We start from the raw sequence: 19,865 nt of genomic DNA, 5'->3' as shown, positions 1-19,865 counted from the left end.
CAAAGGCAGAATTGAGTAGTTGTGACAGAGACCATATGGCCCACAAAGCTGAAAATATTTGCTGATGGTCCTTTAGAGAAAAAAGTAGACCTTTTATCTGACTATAGAGTCCACTTGATGTGGAATCCCCAGACTTGTCACTTCAGTGAATATTGAGAACATTTTAACTATAAAAGAATGGAAAATGTGGCAGCAGTAGTGGAAAGAGCATGAGACTGGGAGCCTGACAATCTAGATTCTTGTCTCAATTCTGCAAAAAGTAACTGGGACCTTGGAAAAGTCACTCCACCTCCTAAGAAATCTTTCTTCCTGATCTGCTCATTAAAGCCACACTGCCAAGCTTCCAAATTAAAAGATTTCCTAAACAGTTTTTCTGGTTTGCAAAAAGCTATTTTAACTGATCAAATAAAATGCATTTTTACCAGTTCTCCATGGCAACGCTCACAGCTCTTGCCAAATAACCTTTTGAAGTCCTATTTCTGCATGTTTGGGGTATGGCACCTTTGGGTAGAAAGATGTTTCAGAATGGGAATATTCTGTTTAATGCAAAAACTGTTTTGTTTTGTTTTGTTTTTGTGAATGCCAGGGTTTCCTTCCACTGAAACCACCTAAGCCTGAAGCTTTTTCTAGGGAGATTGAAGGCTGAATGTGAAGAGTAATATAAAAAATCCCAAAAGGATTATGTAAAAACCATTGAGTTTCAAGCTGTGAGTCAGCACCAACAGCACCTACATGTTGTGGGCTCCAGATCAGTGCAGGGACCTGTGGAACAGGAGATTCTTCCATTGAAGGACTAAGTTAAGAAATCACTTTAAATCTCAAGGAATCTTAGTCTTTTGCCATCTGTGGTGAAAAATCAGTCCTGGTGTAGCTTTACCCTGAAAGATTAAGGGAAAGGACTGCTTAGGGGAAAAAATACAAGCTGCCTTGTGATAAGTGCCTGAGCTACTGCCTGATGAGAAGGCTGGTGATGGGACCTGTATCTTGTTCCAATACTGCGTCGTGTTTGTTTGAAGCAAGAAATGTGTTAGTTTGGTGATCCTGTCTTGACTCTTTTCTTTTTAAAGCATAAAGATTTGGAGTGGGAGCAGGAAGGAAATAATTAGATGTATATCTTTGAATTCAACCTGAGTCAAGTTTGAGTGTGAGAGAAGCTACAAGTATATTTTAGAAAGAGAAAGACGTCAGAACTTCATGTCCACCATTTAGGAATGAACTTCCATTTGGCAAATGTCAGTTGTGTCCTGTCAGGTCTCAAGTTGGTAAAGCACTGCACATCCTGAGCCTGATCTCTTATGACATAGGCATGTGTCGTGGGTTGAAGCAGGGGATGGGGAGGGGTCCCAAGAGATTTGTCCATATCCTAATCCCTGGAACCTGCTATGTTACCTTATGTGGTACAAGGGTCTTTGCATATGTGATTGAATTAAAGACCTTGAGATGAGATGGATTATCTGGGTGGGCCCTAAATCTAATGCAAATATCCTTATAAGAGACAGCATGGAAAACACAGCAAGGAGGAAGCAATGTGACCACGGAGGCAGAGACTAGAGAGATGCGACCCCAAGTCAAGGAACGCTGACAGCTACCTAAGGCTGGAAGAGTCACGGGAGGATTCTCCCCTAGATCCTCCCGAGGGAGTGTGACCCTGCTGACACGTTGATTTCAGACTTCTGGCCTCCAGAACTGTGAGAGGATAAATTTCTGTTGTTTTAAGCCACCCAGTTGAAGTAATTTGTTACAGAAGCCTCAGGAAACTAATATAGTACTCAGAATACATCTAACCATCCCACTGCCTGTCTGGAGAAGCACACGGGGCTTTCCCCAGTCTCCCCTGGGATCCTGTCAGAGAATGAAAGGCTGCAGGATTATGTTGATTTGTGGCAGACACAGCACTTTGCCAAAAACAGAGAAGCACAGAACTGGACAGGAACCCCTTTGGTATTTGATTCATTTTGTGGGATTACTTATCCGCTGGCAGTTTAGAGTACGACTTGCAATAAAAACAGGAAAATGTTTTTAGTGATTTGCCACCACTTACCACAGAAAGTTATTCATCTAGTTCCAATAAATTTGAGTAAAGTCTTCTCAAGATGAAATGGTTGGATACTTGTCAATAATGGAGAATATGAATAATTTTCACTTCTTAGGAACTTCTAATTTTTAGAGCACTATTAATATGAAGATTAATTTGCACTCTTTTCTCTCATAATATCTCTGTGAAGCAGGTCAGATAGGTATGATTATGGATCTTTCAGAGCTGTGCGACTTAAAACTGGAAAACTAATGAAGGCAGCCTGATTGACAGATAATTTTTCCTGATCCAATGCCCTGCTCATTGGCTTACCTTTTAGGGATTGACTTGACTCAACAGAGACTTGATAAATTGACAACACAGTTACCTGGCTGTGTCCTTGAAGGAGACTAGGAAAGAAAGTTTTAAAGAAGAAAAATAGAGATTTGCCTTATCACATAACAAAACATACAGATATAACATCTTGTAAAGAATATAAGGATTGCAATTCACATTGGTGGTAAAGAGGTGGATCATTCAATAAATAGCATGGTCTTTATTTAGAGAAAAATGAAATTGTATGTCTACCGCAAACACACAATGCAAATAATTGGCAGATTAAAGAGTTAATTGCAAAAATTAAGACTATACATATAATAGAAAAAATACAGGAGACTATTTTAATCACTTAGGATTGAAGAAGGCATTTCTATGCAAGGTAAGAACTTGAGAGCTGTAAAAACAATTAGACAAAATTTTTTTAAACATCTTTATTGGAGTATAATTGCTTTATAGTGGTGTGTTAATTTCTGCTTTATAACAAAGTGAATCAGCTATACATATACATATATCCCCTCCCTTTTGCACCTCACTCCCACCCTCCCTATCCCATCCTGACAAATTTGATTATAAAAATTAAAAGTGGTGTGACCAAGATGTCAGAAATAGAGTTAAAAGAAAAACAAAACAATATACCGTGGTAAATATTTGCAATATATGTTTTATTCATTAATATATTCAACAGCTTTGGAGCACCAGCTATGGGCCAGACACTGTAGTTGGTGCTGGAAACAAAACACTGAATAAAATAAGTACAGATCTTATTCAGTGTAAAACTTGTGATTTAGTAAGTAAGGAATCACATTGAACAATTTAAAGTATAATGAGTATTAGAAAGGTCAAGCCTGGATGCCATGGGAAAAGTATGGTGTGGATAAGTATTGACAGACAGGAGTTAATATCTTGTGTATAAATAACTCATGGAAATCAATGAGAAAAATATTAACATAGAAAAATCAACAATAGATATATACTGGAAATTCCCAAATGGAGAAATATGGTTCACCAATAAATATATGAAAAAATGTTTATCCTCATGCATAGTCAAATATATGCACACCAAAGTTAGATATAGTGCTTTATCAGATTATCAAATAATAAAATGAGTTATAAAAACTGTTAATGATAAGATGTAGAGAGATGGGAACTCTCACATATTTTGATAGGAGTGTAAATTGTAGAAACTCTGCTGATGCATATCAACACTTACAATTTAAAAATTTGTCCCTCTGTTAATGTGTCATGAACTGAATGTTTGTATCTCCCCAAAATTTATATGTTGAAGCCCTAACCCCCAAAATGATGGTATTTGGGCCTTTAAGAGGTAATTAGTGTTAGGTGAGGTCATGAGGGTGGGGCCTCCAATATGGGATTAGTGCCCTTGTAAACAGACATGAGAAAGCTCGCTCTCTCTCCCTCCACAGACACACACTGAGGAAAGGCCATGTGAGGGCACATTGTCTTATAAAGTATTATGCAGCATTTGATAGGGTGACTTCTTACATACAGACATGGATGGATATATGTCTTAAGATATTTTGTTAAGTGAGAATTATAGTTCAATATGTATAGCATGATCCATTTCTGTAAAATGTATAAAGAGATACATGTATTCACCCATTTATAAAGTGCTACAATGTGCCAAGTACTGTGCTATACAGTTAACATAATTTATCTCATCTCGTTTATTCCATACAACATTCACATGTGTTTAGGTAGTATTATTATCCCTATTTTACACATAAATAATTGAGGTCTAAGGTTAATTTGCCTAGTCACACAGCTAATAAGTGGTAAAGCTGGAGTGTGAATTTACACTCTGAATCACTACACTGTGCATAAATGTTCGAAATGCACAAGTGCCAACAGTTATTATTTTAGATTAGGGATGGGAATGGGAATAGAACTATTAGGGCCTTTAATATCTTGATATTGTTTATTATGTTTACTGGTAATAAGTGATTGTTGTTAAAAATTCAAAGCTTCCCCTATTTTGGAAGAAAAAGAACAAATGAGATAATTCAATGACCTTTGCCTATCTATAAGATGATGTTTGCAGTCAGTAAATCATAGATACTGTCACATTAATGCAAAATACATTGAAAGCTGTCATTTTGAATCATTTCTTAATCAATTAATTTGTTATCAGAAAACTAATTCTATTTTAAATGAAGGAAAGAAAGCTTTAACATCAATTATTTTTCTGAGAAACTTGCAAGAGAAGGAAAACTAAAATGTCAAAGCTTGGAATAACCATGGATTTCCTAAGTTTGCATTATTCAAATGGACACAATTTTCCTGCCTTGTCATTTGATAGGCATAGTTATGGCTTGGTGGAAATAGGTTTATGTTGAAAGTAAATTTGATTAAATTAAGTTAAAGACTTGGATTTAAATCTTAGCCCTGCCTTTTTACTAGCTAGGTCATTAAATAACAAGTTATTTACCCTCTTGAAACTTTACTTTCTTCATATTTAAAATAGGGGTGTTAGTCCCTAACTTTGGGGATTTACATACATTAAATCCTCTAAAATACCCAGCACATTGCCAACCACTTAGTTGGTGCTTAATAAACATTGGCCATATCTGCAGAGACACAATTTAAGCTCTCAAGTAGAGAGTTAAATTGGTCAACTCAGATTTTTCTGTCCTCAGCTCCACTAGTCCAGAAGGAAGGTGGTTTTTCTCCCACTCACTAGCGCAAGCCGGCAACAACACCATCCGGACTGTATGTTCATCACTATGGTAACAACCATGGCCTCCCCGCTTTCTGCTCAGTGTTTATGCTCCCATTTTTTCCCTCTCCTCAGAGCCAGACTCAGCTTTATGGCTCCCACTCAGATGTCCTTTTGAAAGGAATAGACAAACTATAGCAAATGGAAATTGGACATACCTCTTTTTCCCTCAAAGTATGATACCACAATTGTCCAATTTTTTTTAGGAAATCTAACTAAATATTGTACTTCCATTCTTATAGAAACACAAGATTCCCTCGTTTGATGGAAATATAAGGAGGCAAGACTTGTGATACTCAATCCTCATGGATTTGCTCTTTAAAGCTCTAACTTAGGGGCATTCGGACTGAAGTGACTGTAATAAGACCAAAGACACAAATATAGGAATGCAATCAGTGGATGTGAAGGCCCATGGGTTGGCAGGCTTTGTTGAAAGAGAAGGTTGACACAGGTGAGGAATGGGAAATATGGCTGGAGTACTAGATTAGGGTCAAGTTGTGAAAGAATAGATACTACTAATCTCGTTAGTTTCCTAGGAGAAGTCATCTCTCGTTGTACCAAATTTCTCTGTAATAATCTCTACAGTGTCTTATTCCCTATGTTTCTATGATTCTAGCATCTGCAAGAGATCCAAATTTGTAGAAACTCAGCCATATTTGGTCTTAAGCTGTTTATCATCTATGGCCCTAGATGCAATGGTTATACTTGCATAAATTATTTTCTTAGCTCACAATTCCCCAAAGGCAGATATATCTAGATTATTATTTTTACAGGAATAATATTTTTGCAAACATTAAACTGACATTTTTTCATTCCCAGAAGTCATGTGGCTCTGTACTTAATAAATCAATGGACTTCATCACGTCATGGGAGTTTGGAACAGAGAAGTCATTTCTTGATGGTGAGTGGAAAACTGTATTTTAAAAAAATTCACAGTGAGACTACAGTGTTGAAATCCAGGCTTTGTTGAGAGGGGGAAAAAAGTTGTTTAAATTTGCCAAAATTCCTTTCACAAATCAAATCCTAAGCCTAGGGAATCTGGATCACTGCATTTTATCTTAAGCCATAGTGTAGAGAGGACTGACATTTGTTACATGCAGGCTCAGCAGCCATGGCTCACGGGCCCAGCCGCTCCGTGGCATGTGGGATCTTCCCGGACCGGGGCACGAACCCGTGTCCCCTGCATCGGCAGGCGGACTCTCAACCACTGCGCCACCAGGGAAGCCCAAGGCCCTTCCATTTTTGAGAGGAGGTGTTTGAGTGTAGAAAGGAGAAGAAATACGAATCATCAGACATGAATATCCCAGCTGTCTGGCCCCCTTGGGGTTGTACTTTCTTGGAATACGTGGCAAAAACATGTTCCAGAACAGTGGCTTATCCTAGCATATATTTCAGAGCATCCCCACAGTTGGCATGACACTACTTCTAGCATGGTGCCAGACAGCATTTTAGAAATGGCTTAGGAAGGTGTCTAGAGGGCTGAGCTTTAGATATCACCCCATTTATTCATATCCTACCATGTGCTATATCCCTGGCAGGGATGAGAAATGAAAGAAGTGGTGGACCAGAAGAGGCCTAGGGTGAGAAAGAAGTCACAAGTATGACCTTACAACTAGAGCTGAAACTTCAGCAGAGGGTGCCAGCATGGCATTTGAAGGAACCAGGGGAAAGCACACTTCTAGTTGTGAGGTTCTGGGAGAACTGACTTGTTACCCAAACTCACACATGACTACTTTATATTAGGAAGTTGATTTCCTGCATTACACGGAGGTACACGTGGCCCCCAAACATAGACCAGTTGTCCCACCAGAAATACCACTCCCTTCTTATTTAAGGATTAAGTGAGAAATGCTTTTCCACATCAGTAGATTGTTCTTATTTTGTTTTCCTCAAGAGAAGGAAGTTAGTCTTTCAGCCCAGAGACAATTTTTTTTTTTAAAGATAGTTACTATGAAACAGTTACTGTTATCAGAGCCTCTTTAGTTCCATTTCTATATTTTCCTAAATGCAGTGCAGATTTTTCTTTGTACCTCCAACAGATTTTCAGTCTTTCCTAATTCTGCATCTCTTCTGTGGAATGTTTTCTCATTTTTTAGTGTTATTCTTCAGCCTGCTATTCTTTCACCTACCTGTTTAACTGTTTATATGCATTTCTATGTTACCATTACAATGAACAAACAGGACTTATAAGGAACAAACAAAGTAATTAAATTTTTTTTTTCTCTTACAACTGCTGCAGCAAACCCACTCCACAAGCTGGTTCATTTCTCTCCCCAGATAAAATTGGAGGTAGATACCACTGACTTTTCTGGTCACAGTTAGAAAATTAAAATATTTAATCTGCAGAGTAGTCTCAATTCAATCACCTGGATTTCCAGTCATAACTCCAAATTTTATTCAAATTTATAATTTCTCCCTTCCTCCAGCTTTGGCCTATCAGAGCCCAACGTGAGAAGGTGAAGAGGATGTGACTGGCTTCATTGTTCTGCCAGCTCTTCTCTGCCTGACTCTCCAACTCCTTAACAAGGTAAGAGGGAGGCAGGAGAGGCAAGAGAATGGGGGAAGGTCTTCACTGACTGGCCTCAATCAATGGTAGACATTTAAAGTTGACTTTGCCATGGGACATTTTCCTGGGTTCTTTGGGAACCCTCTCCATTGCTGGTATTCTCTCACTGACCTTTCCCTTGATGTGGACACAAGCTTTTAGCAATCACTGGCTTCCTCTCACAGTCCCTGGATATCTTGTGGTACATCTCCATCTTTGAATACAATATCTTCCCCAAACACAGCCCATTTTTTCCTTTAGCAACCTGGTAGGCATTCATTTCAACCATTTCCTACCCTTCTTTTGAAAAAGGCAAGACTGGCTTTGGACCATGTGTGATACAAGCCTTGCAGAGGTGCATCATTTTGGAATCTGGGAGCAGTTTCTGCCTATAGTCTTAGAGCTTCAGTCTAAACCAAGCCCCAGATCCATTTTAGTTTCCTGTTGTGTTCAGTTGGAGACAGATCTGTACAGCCGGGTGGCGACGTGGTGTGTATGTAACTCTTGAGCACTCATGCGACTCTGTTTCCTTATGTCTGGGACTTTCTCTTCTTCTCTTCCACCTGATAAGTGCCTCCTCCTTCTGTGAAGTCCACCCTAGAGCACCTGTTTTATACCATTTTTGATATAAAATTCTTTGATTTTGCAACTCTTCTCAATTTCTTATTTCCTTGGTTGATATCTCCCCACCCCCAAACCTAAGGATTTTTAGTTTTTGTTCCCACTTTCTATTCAATTCAAGGCTCCTTTAAAAAGGTAAGGGCTGTACTTCTTAGAAAGAAAAGTTTAGGAAGTTTTTCCAATATGCTGGGCTCTTTGCCCACAGATTCTTACTTGCTTCAAGGGAACTCTGTTTGCTTGTAGGGACAGGAGAGACACTGTTGTTTGTTGGCTACTTAAGTGTGGCATCAAGCATTGAAAGGAATCATTTTGTGAACTCTATTTGCTTGTAGTATTTCAGCTTGTGTATATTTATTTTGTTCCACTTCTTTACTTGCAGTAGAATGACAAACAAAAACAAACTTAAAAAAAATGACTTTGGTAAAACAACACAAAGAAAGTATGGCTTTTTTTTTTCCACACTAAATTTTTTTGAAGTATTTTATTTACTGTTGAAAAGAAAATAATAGAAATAGATAAAACGATGTTAGTATAGAGCTAGGAAGATGTTAAGATCAACACACTGTATTATATTGTCATCATTGATTTATCTGGTCACATGATAAAGGTTATAAATGCTTTCAACTTTCCTCTGGATCCGAAAAAGAATGCTCCTTTTTCACATTAGACTAATATACTTTGGAAAATAATTTGAATTTAAGAAGCTAAATATTTAGAAAATTTTTAATTAGATTGCATATTAAAGAGGGCTTATATATTCACCATTAGTAATTCCCAATCTAATAGTGCCAATGAGAAAACTCTGAACAGCTGCCATCTAGAATTCTAAAATATCACTCGTTGTTAAATGTGCAACATAAGCACCATAGCTCAACAAAATGAAGTGCAATTTTCTCTTCAGTCAAAGAAAAGAGCAAGTTCAAGATTAGTTATGCATTAAACAGTCCATTTGGGGAGGCTAATTAGAGAAGACCTTGAAATAGAAGTCATCAGAAAAAGCTAGCAGATGAGTCTTTTTGGAGACTTAATTTGTTCTTTGTGACAAACAAGAACACCTGTGAAAAGTGCAGGTTGCCTTCCTCCAAAGTTTGGTCATGAGGTTCACAAGATAAAAGAACCTTTTACCTGGAGGAAAAGAACAGTAATAGTTCATGAAATTGTCTTTAGGGGCACTGGAGCCTTTTGAGTGTCAGGTTTCCAAATTGGTAGAGCAGGTGTGCAAAATTAAGTGCCAAAAGAATAGACATGGGCACAAGAATTTGGATTGTTCTCTTTTCCCCAGGACTTAATAACAACTGAGAATGAGTAGAACATATAGTGTTAAGAAAGGCACATTTTTTAACAGGAAGCCTAGCACGTGAAAGAAAAGTATCTGAATTCTGTCCCATTTAAGTACACTCAGATTAATATAATTCTCACTCCAACTGAATAACAATGTCTCTGGAAGCTGGGCCAGTTAAATATCACATGTTATGTTTTTGTAGCATTTACATCAAGAACAAGAAAGAAGTAATTCTATGTAAGTTGTACTCACTTTGGTATCATTAATGTGCGTATGTCTAGAAAATGTAGACAATATTTTTTCTTAACAAATTTGTGTTAGATCATCAGTATCCAGAAGGTTTCTCAATATTATCTCATGAAAGGGCAAAAAAATGCTTTGGAAAAGAGTAAGGGTGTGGATTGTCCATTATGAGGGGTGTCTACCAGAATTAGTGATCACTCTCATGAAATATCTCTGAGCAGACTCTTCTAGGTCCATCTTTGTAAGGAATGGACAAAATACGCTGGAGAAAAGACCAGAATCATAAACTAAGGGTTTTTTTTCTTAGCACCTCTGTTTTCTGAAGAGTTGGCAGCCCAGCTCTGAAACCAGATAGACCATAAGTTCAACACTTAAACTTTATCAGTGTCAGAAACTCTCAGATGATCTATTAAATTCTGAGGCCGTATACTTTCTCTTCAGAGAAACTATTTTTATTGTGAAAAAAACTAGTTATCTTCTTCATATGCAAAGTGACAAGGCTAAGGAAGGTCACTTCTGGTGATTACATAATAAGGCTTAATGAATGGTTGACTTGCCCAATCCTCTGAACTTGGAATAGGCAGTGATTAAAGGCCAAGAGAGTTGCGTTTGGGTCATACTCTTCACTTCTCTTTCACCCACTCCTCAAGTCTTCCTTACCTTTTTAGGGGAGGTATCTTGGTCCCAAGGAGCAAAAATATCCTCTTGACCTGGGTCGGTTACTGCAAGTATATGCGTCTTGAAAAAAATCTCCAAATCTCTGCAGTCTATAATCTCACGGATGTGAATCACCTCATTCATATTTAATTCCCACAACAAGGGATGATATTCAAAACATTTAACAACTAATAAGATAACTTCATGGATGATTCAAATGGCACCCTCAAACAGGGCCTGGAGCAGGGACCTGAATTCCCCTCTGTGTCTTTAGTTGGAAGATTATAGAGAAGTGTGAGTAGGGGCCATGGGGAGGCTGTAGAGGCTTGGGCAGTGATTATTTACCAACCTGTACTGAAAATTTTTAATATTTTAGCAATCAATACAGCTGAACCATTGAGGGCTGCCTGGTTGGAAGCCCTGCTTACAACACCATGAGGCAGAGATTATCATTTCTATTTTATAGTTGAGGAAACTGAGACTCAAGAAGGTTAAGTAGTTGTGCTATTGTCGCTCAACTTGGAGGAGACAGAGAGGAAGGGGAACCTGGAGGGCACCCAGGCTTGGAAGATGCCAAAGCACAGGCTCTTTTGTGTAGACTCTACACAAAAGAGAGGCCTCCCTGTCAGCCAGGCCTGCATTTATCCAGCTCCTTAGCACCTAGTCTGATGTTAAACCAAGTTTAGATATAACCTCTGACCCTCCCTCATTCTGTGAGGCTGGCCCTGCTGGAAAAGGCTGCAAGAAGACCAGGGAACTGAGCATCTGCAAAGGAAAGGTGTTGCTGCCCTGCCCCCTACCACAAGCAGCTGCAGGAGGCCATGACTGTATTCAGGCCATGTAAGACCATGTTCAATGCCTGTGTTTCTGAATAAGACACGGAAGCTTGAGGGACTATATTTTCTGAGGTTGCTTTGGGAACAGGAGGCTTAAATACACTCCTCTTAAATGTATTTCTCGTCTTCTTTCTCTCTGAAAATCTTTTCAAAATTCCTCAATATTTAAGAAACTTTGCTGTTGTCTGTAAAGTTAACATATACTCATTGTTGAAGATTGAGAAAAAAAAGTTGCTTTGAAAATTGATTATATTCCTGCTACCTGTTATTTTATTATATTTATTTACATATCTAGCCTTGGAATCATAGTTTTTAGCACTTTAAGGTTATTTTTAAAATTATTAGTTTTATAAAGTTATTTTTGAAAGTTTTATGAGTTTTTTTCCCATTTTATTACATTATCTTTGAAATTTATGTGATGATTCCTTTATTGCTGGACATTTAGGATATTTCCAGTTTTTCACTATTCTACATAATGCTCCATCCAAATCCTAATAACATTTATCTGATTTACCACAGGTTGTTTTCTTAGGTAAAATCCTAAAAACTGAGATTACAGAGACAAATGTGTTAAAATATTGTTCTTTTTTTTTTTTTTTTTTTTTTGCGGTACGCGGGCCTCTCACTGTTGTGGCCTCTCCCGTTGCGGAGCACAGGCTCCGGACGCGCAGGCTCAGTGGCCATGGCTCACGGGCCCAGCCACTCCTCAGCATGTGGGATCCTCCCGGACCGGGGCACGAACCCGTGTCCCCTGCATCGGCAGGCGGACGCTCAACCACTGCGCCACCAGGGAAGCCCTAAAATATTGTTCTTAATAGCCTTTTGTGTCTTTCCCTTTTCTGAATTCTTTGTTATAGCCCTTGGCTCACTTTTATAACCATGTTAGGGCTCTTTTCTTCTTGTTTCTTTACATGTTTAAGATATTATGTATTGAGCTAGCATATTCCATGTCAAGTAACAGCTCCCAGTATATTGTTTGCCATTTAAAATTGTTTATGGTATTTTTTATATAGAAAGTTTTATATTTTATGACCAATTCTACTGCCCTTTTCTGTTTTGATTTTTATATTTATTAATTCCTTAAAAGGCATTCCAAACATTAAGATCTGATAAATACTAAATACATTTTCTTCTCATTTGTTTGAGGCTAATTTTTAGCATTTCACTCTTTAAACCATCAAAAATTTTATCTGATTAAGGTAAACTTTTATTTTTTTTCAAAGATGAGCTAATTATCCCAACACTTGAATATTCATTGAATATTCATTTTCCCCCACAAAGGTGTGATACTACATTTGTCTTACATTAAATTATTATATATACTAATATTGGCAAGTTCTTGGCTGTTTATTTTATCCTATTGATTTACCTATCGTTTCTTTAAGCAGTACATATTACTTTATTTATTTAAATAAGAATCATAGGGTTACTGTAAAAGAATTACTATCTGCTCAAATTATCATTTAAGAATATTATTTATTTTAAATAGCTAAAATTACTCACTAAGGCATATATGGACATAATTTCTTTATTCATGCTTCATTACCAAAGGCTTTGGAATATTTTACACAAATGTACAAAACACAGCAGAATGAAAATAAGTGAGAACATTACAAAAATAAGATATATCCAGTGATCAGGTTAAGATATGAAATGATTGTCATAATGAACTAGAGTTACTTTAGAATATAGACCATGTATTGGTTCTGAGCATCCTAGTGGTCAAAGCAGAGAAGAAAATGTGACCAATTACAAGGTTCCAAGGTTAAGCAATAGAAATTATTTTTTCAGAATTACTTTTCCCCTGATACTGAGACCCAAAGCATTGGAAAACATTCCTGATTACACCCTACAAATGGTGAATGAGTCATTCCTTCCCTGTGCTTTCAAGGCAATTTGTGTCACTATTACAACACTGTTCTTACTGTAGTGTAATAGTGATGCATGTTTTATCCTCTCCCCACCACCATGACCTTCCTAATCCCAGCTTGTGAATGTCTTTAGTGCTTGTTTTCATAAACTTTGTGATTGGCATAGTTCTTGGAACAGTTGAGAGCTCAAAAATTGTGGGGAAAAAAATAAAGTAAGAAAAGAGAGAGGAGGGGAGAGAGGAAAAGAAGAAAACAACATAGTAATCAACATGGATTTGTTTGAAGTTAACAGTGACGCACAAGTGGCTCCAGCTTCCCATCCTATGTTGTTGCTGCCATTTTTTGTTTTTTGGAGTTGAAATTCCTATTTTATCTTGTTTTATTGTGGCAAGAACACTTAACATGAGATCTACCCTCTTAACATATTTTAAAGTGTAAAATACTATAGTATTGTTAACTATAGGTACAACATTGCACAGCAGATCTATAGAACTTATTCATCTTGCGTAAATGAAATTTTACACCCACTGGTTAGCAACTGCCCATTTCCTCTCCCCCAACCCTAGCCACTGGCAACCACCATTCTATTCTTTGCTGCTATACATTTGACTTTTTTAGCTACTTCATATAAGTGGAATCATGCAAGGTTTGTCTTTTTGTGACTGGTTTATTTCACTTAGCATAATGTCCTCACTTAGCATAATGTCCTCAAGATTCATCTATGCTGTTGCATACTGTAAGACTTCCTTCTTTTTAGTTAAGGCTGAATAATATTCCACTGCATGTATATACCACATTTTAAAATTCATTTATCCATCTTTGGATATTTAGATTGTTTCTGTATTTTGGCTAATATGAATAGTGCTACAACAAATCTGAAAGTGATAATATCTCTTCTGTATCCTAATTTCAATTCTTTTGGATAAATACCCAGAAGTGGAATTGCTGGGTCATATGGTAGTTCTATATTTAATTTTTTTGTGGAACCTCCGTACTGTTTTCCATTGTAGCTGCACCATTTTGCATTCCCACCAACTCTTTATGGGGTTCTGCTTTCTCCTCATCCTCACCAAAATATATTGTCTTTTGTTTTTTTGATAATAACCATCCTAATGGGTGTGAAGTGATATCTTGTGGTTTTGATTTGCATTTTCCTGATGATTAATTTATGTTGAGTACATTTATATATACCTTTATATATCCTATGTATCCACACCTTATACCATATATATATATATATATATATATATATATATATATATATATATATACGCATATACACACACACACCTATTGGCCATTTGTATGTCTTCTTTGGAGAAATGTCTGTTGAAGTCATTTGCCCTTTTTTTTTTGCGGTATGTGGGCCTCTCACTATTGTGGCCTCTCCTGTTGCGGAGCACAGGCTCCGGACGTGCAGGCTCAACGGCCATGGCTCATGGGCCCAGCCGCTCTGCGGCATGTGGGATCTTCCCGGACCGGGGCACGAACCCGTGTCCCTTGCATCGGCAGGCGGACTCTCAACCACTGCGCCACCAGGGAAGCCCCATTTGCCCATTTTTAAATCAAGTTATTAGTTTGTTTTCATTTCTGATTTTTGTGTTTTTGGTTTTGTTTTGCTTTTTTTGCTCTTGAGTTGTTTGAATTTCTTACATATTTTGGAAATTAACCCCTATCAGATACACAGTTTGCAAATATTTTCTCCCATTCCATAGGTTGCCTTTTTACTCCATTGTTTCCTTTGCTGTGCAGAAGCTGTTTAGTTTAACGTAGTCCTACTTGTCTATTTTTGCTTTTGTTACCTATGCTTTTAGTGGTATATCCATGAAATAATTGCCAAGACCAATGTCATGAAGTTTTGCCCCTGTATTGTCTCCTCGGAGTTTTATAGTTTCAATTCTTATGTTTAAGTCTTTAATCCATTTTGAGTTGATTTTTGTGTATGGTATGAGATAGGGTACAATTTTATTATTTTGCATGTGGAAATCCAGTTTTCCCAACACCATTTGTTGAAGAGACTATCCTTTCCCCATTATGTATTCTTGGCACTCTTGTTGAAGATCTGTTAACCATATATGTGTGGATTTATTTCTGGGATCTCTATTTTGTTCTATTGGTCTATATGTTTGTCTTTATGCCAGTACCATACTGTTTTAATTGTTGTAGCTTTGTAATATATTTTGAAGTTAGGAAGTGTGATACCTCCAGCTTTGTTCTCCTTTATCAAGATTGTTTTGGCTATTCATGGTCTTTTACAGTTTCATATGAATTTTATAATTGTTTTTTTTCTATTTCTGTAAAAAATTCCATTGGACAGGTAAATCATATATCTTCATTTCATTATGGTTGGTTTCTGAAGGTTTATCTTGTTCTTTTTGGGGAGAGGTCATGGGAGGACACATTTTCTTGTTTCTTTATTTTCCTTGAGTCTCTATGTTTGTGCCTGTGCATTACATAAAACAGCCACTTTTCCCAACCTTCATGGACTGACCTTGTAGAGGAGAAGACCCTCCAATAAGTCCAGATAGAGATTATGGAGGCCTCTCAAACTTTTGTGCTAGTTCAACCTGTTTTCTTTATTCTTAGCAGCCCCCAGGAACCTAGAGTATGCCAGGTCCTGTCAGTACAGGTGAGACAAGTGAGAAGCCAGTTCCTTGGGCAGCACTATGAAAACTTGGGACATTAGATGTGTGATTCACCTCTTTTACTCCTCAGGGAGAAGCTAGAAGCTGGGGTTTATTGCCTGTCACTATGTGCTGAACTGGAGAGAAGAGCCGTGGTGAGTGCCTGTACACCAGTTCAAATCATTTTGTTCTCTGTAACTCCAGGGACTAGCAAATGCCAGATCCTGTTAACTCTCTGAGACAGGCAAGATTCAAACCAGGCCCTTGGGTAGCACTGAGAGAAGTTGGGACACTAGGTGTGTGGTCTAACTCCTTTGCTTCTTAAGGAGAATCCTTGAGCTGGGGGTTCCCTCCTGATCATATGACCCTTTACTAGGGGTGGGAATGATGGTGGGAGGGTATTCTCTGTTTGTCCTATTTGTTTTAGTGTGGCTGGATTTGTACTTGCCTAGGATGTAGGAACCTGTCACCTTGTTTCTGATTTCCCACAAAGGGTATTGATCCATGTGTTGTTGTTGAATCAGTGTGTCTGAGGAGAGGAGAGTTTAGGGCCTCCTATCCCACCATCTTGCTGACATCAAGTAACCCTGACCTGTACCTCTAACTCATCCCTGGAATCATCCGGGGTCCCAAATTCTGTTCCTATCACTCAAAGCAATAGTATTTGGATTTTGAGCTCTATGCTCACTCTCCCCATTCCAGCCCTGACAGTACACTATATATGCTCATATTAAATGACACCAGATGATTTTCATGGTCAAAGTGATAGAATTTCAGGAACAAAATGATTTCCAGTTAATAGTGTGACATTAGTAGTTCATAGATTTAACTTCAGCCTCAGGAGCTAAGTCCAGCTCACTCATCTGCCTTCAGTGACACTGTAACTTAGTTTAAAAGGACCATTTGGAAAGCAGAACTGCCAGCTGCTTGCTCTCTGCTCCTTAGATAAGGGAGGCCCATTCCCTTGGCTTATTCTCTGAGCATAATGTGCTCACAGCATCTGTCAGGACTGGTTGCTTATAAAAGAAAAGGACTTACCTTAAATCAACTTAAACATGAAATGAAACTCAAGCAACTAACTCACATAACTCATGCCACTAAAAAGTCCAAGCAAAGTTGAATCAGGGGGTCAAACCAAACCATGTCACCAGGACTCATTTTCTCTCTCTTTCTCTCTCCTCATCTCTCAGCTCTGTTTTTCAGGTAGGTCCTTTTCACATAGTGGTCCCCAACTGTTCCTGCCCTGTATCTTCCTGGGTCTTGAGCCTGCTGGTCTTTGGATTAGAACTTACATCATTGGTTCTCCTGGTTCTTCAGTTTGCCAACTCACCCTGTTGAGATCTTGAAACTTGTCAGCTTTCATAATAACTTGAACCATTTCTCTCTCTCTCTCTCTCTCTCTCTCTCTCTCTCTCTCTCTCTCCCCCCTCTCTCTCTCTCTCCATGTGTACAGACTGGTTCTGTTTCTTTGGAAAATGCTAACTAATATAACAGGAAAAACAGTAGACTAACTCCCCATTTCTTCTCTCTAAGACTTCGTATTCCTTTTCAGGCTGTGTGTTCTATCTACCTGCATTCTCTCCTTTCTGTCCCTGAAATATGTCTATTTCAGGGCAGTCTGTTCTAGAGCTCATTAATATCCTTTCCTTGAAGCACTCCCTGTTTTTACTCTTGGAGAACTAGGCATCGCCCACTTTATAGTTTCACAGGGCACTGGAGTTTCCTTACAATTTGCTCATTCTATTTCCACATAGACTTCTTCAGCTTCCCTACCTTTAAGGGAGAAAGAGCACTTTCTTTTTTGGACACATGCTCTTTACAAAATATTGTGTTATGTGTCTGTGGAATATGGATAGGAAATATTTGTTCTTTCTCACAAACAGGGGAAGAGTCAAATAATCATGGTCTTCTCCTCCACTCCTCTAACCTGGCTTTCTTATTCATCTGTAGCCAGGCAGTTCACAGTATTTCTATAAGCCATACTTTATTCCCACACTGCTGTTAGGGTAGTAATTAGGTTCTGTGACCAGTTTCAATAAACCAGAGTGATGACTGGAGAGAGCAGTGGAATTGGCTTGAGTAGCAAATGAGAAGTAAGCTGTGCCAGAGTTGGTCCTTTAGGGTGGTAGGGAGCCTGCTGAAGTGCCTGGCTGAGGAGTGACATGAATTACAGAGGTAGCAACAAGATCCATCTCCCATAGTATCTGGTTCACCCTGTAGAGGCCAATCTGGCGTACTGTAAATGATCACAAGGCCCAGGGGGCAGATCTTGTGCCACCACTGACCTAACAAGAGATCATGGGGAGGCCACTTCACTTTTCTGGGTCGTTCTCTCCTCTGTAACCTGAAGATGATGGACCTTCAAGGCTGGCTTCATGGTTGTACTAGATCTGTGCGGTCCCTCAGAACCCCATGCTTAAATGGCCCTACCCTTGGGTTGGTACTCTGCTGTCACTGACTTGAAGTGCTTAATGATTTTTGAATAAGGGGCCCAGCATTTTCATTTTTCCCTGAGCCGTGCAAATTATGTAGCTGGTCCTGTGGGCCAGGTCAGTGATCTACAGGATCCCTAGGGTTGTTCTATGGAATAAGGGACCCAAAGTCCTATCAGTTTGGGAAAAAAATGGGTTAACTGTTAACAAAAGTAAATAGATTGTTGTGTTAAAAAAAAAAAATCTCGGAGTCTTTAGTATGCCAATGTGCATTGTAGTTTTCTAGGAAGGGGATGTGAAAGTCATTTTCTAAACTTATTTGACCACAAACCCCCTTTCTTTTTTTCAAGAAGCATGTAGTATACCAAGTATTTCACAGACTATATGTTGGGGAATGTTGGCCTCAATGTTTGTTTAGGTGTCTGTGAACTCCAGCAACCTTTACTTTTTTTATTATGATGAGTCGTATGTGGAGAGTGGAGGTGCGGGGGTGGGGAGTAAAGCTGCAATTAAGAAGTGAGGATAATGCTGTTCCTTGACCCAGGGCTCTATTACAAAGAAGAGTTATGCTGTTTTAGTCTCAATGAAACCCACGTAGAGCCACCATTTTTCCCCTCTGAATCTTTGCTTATGTGGTTTTATCTACTTAAATGCCGTGTTCTACCTAAATCCAGTAGTTCTTGTTGTTTGTTTTTCCAAAATATGTCTCAAATTTATCTACCTTTGTATCTCTGGGCCTCACCCTTGTATAAAACACATTGTCTCAAATGGACAAATGCTACAGTCTCCTTATTCCCCTCCCAGCTCCAGCCCATTCTCCACATGGTGCTCCAACTTGACCTTTCTTTTCCTTTTTTTTTTATAGGAATATTTTTGCAAAAGCTTCAGAGTACACCCAGAACTGTCTGTACATGACAAAAAACTTAAAAATGACCACAGTTAAAGATTTGATGAAAGTTCGTAATAATGCAATTGACAAGGAAATTTAGTTATTTCTCAGATATACATTTTAAACTAATAACTAGAACTATGACTTATAACATTATACCAGAACATATAAGATTTTTAGAAATTTCATGTAATATCTGAAACATTTATATTAACATATTTCCATACAAATAACCCAAAGAAAGTTTAGTATTAGTTGTTTTTCTTGATTGTTTTTTTATACTGCAGGTTCTTATCAATCACCAAGTTTTTACACATCAGTGTATACATGTCAATCCCAATCGCCCAATTCAGCACACCACCATCACCACCCCAACACGGTTTTCTCCCCTTGGTGTCCATACATTTGTGCTCTACACCTGTGTCTCAACTTCTGCCCTGCAAACCAGTTCATCTGTACCATTTTTCTAGGTTCCACATACATGCATCAATACACGATATTTGTTTTTCTCTTTCTGACTTACTTCACTCTGTATGACAGTCTCTAGGTCCATCCACGTCTCAACAAATGACTCAATTTCATTCTTTTTTATGGCTGAGTAATATTCCATTGTATATATGTACCACATCTTCTTTATACATTAATCTGTAGATGGACACTTAGGTTGCTTCCATTACCTGGCTATTGTAAATAGTGCTGCAATGAATATTGGGGTGCATGTGTATTTTTGAATTATGGTTTTCTCTGGGTATATGCCCAGTAGTGGGATTGCTGGATC

The sequence above is a fragment of the Delphinus delphis genome, chromosome 3, assembly GCF_949987515.2.
Source record: "Delphinus delphis chromosome 3, mDelDel1.2, whole genome shotgun sequence".
Taxonomy (NCBI): Eukaryota; Metazoa; Chordata; class Mammalia; order Artiodactyla; family Delphinidae; genus Delphinus; species Delphinus delphis.
Note: the sequence above shows the minus strand (reverse complement) of the source record.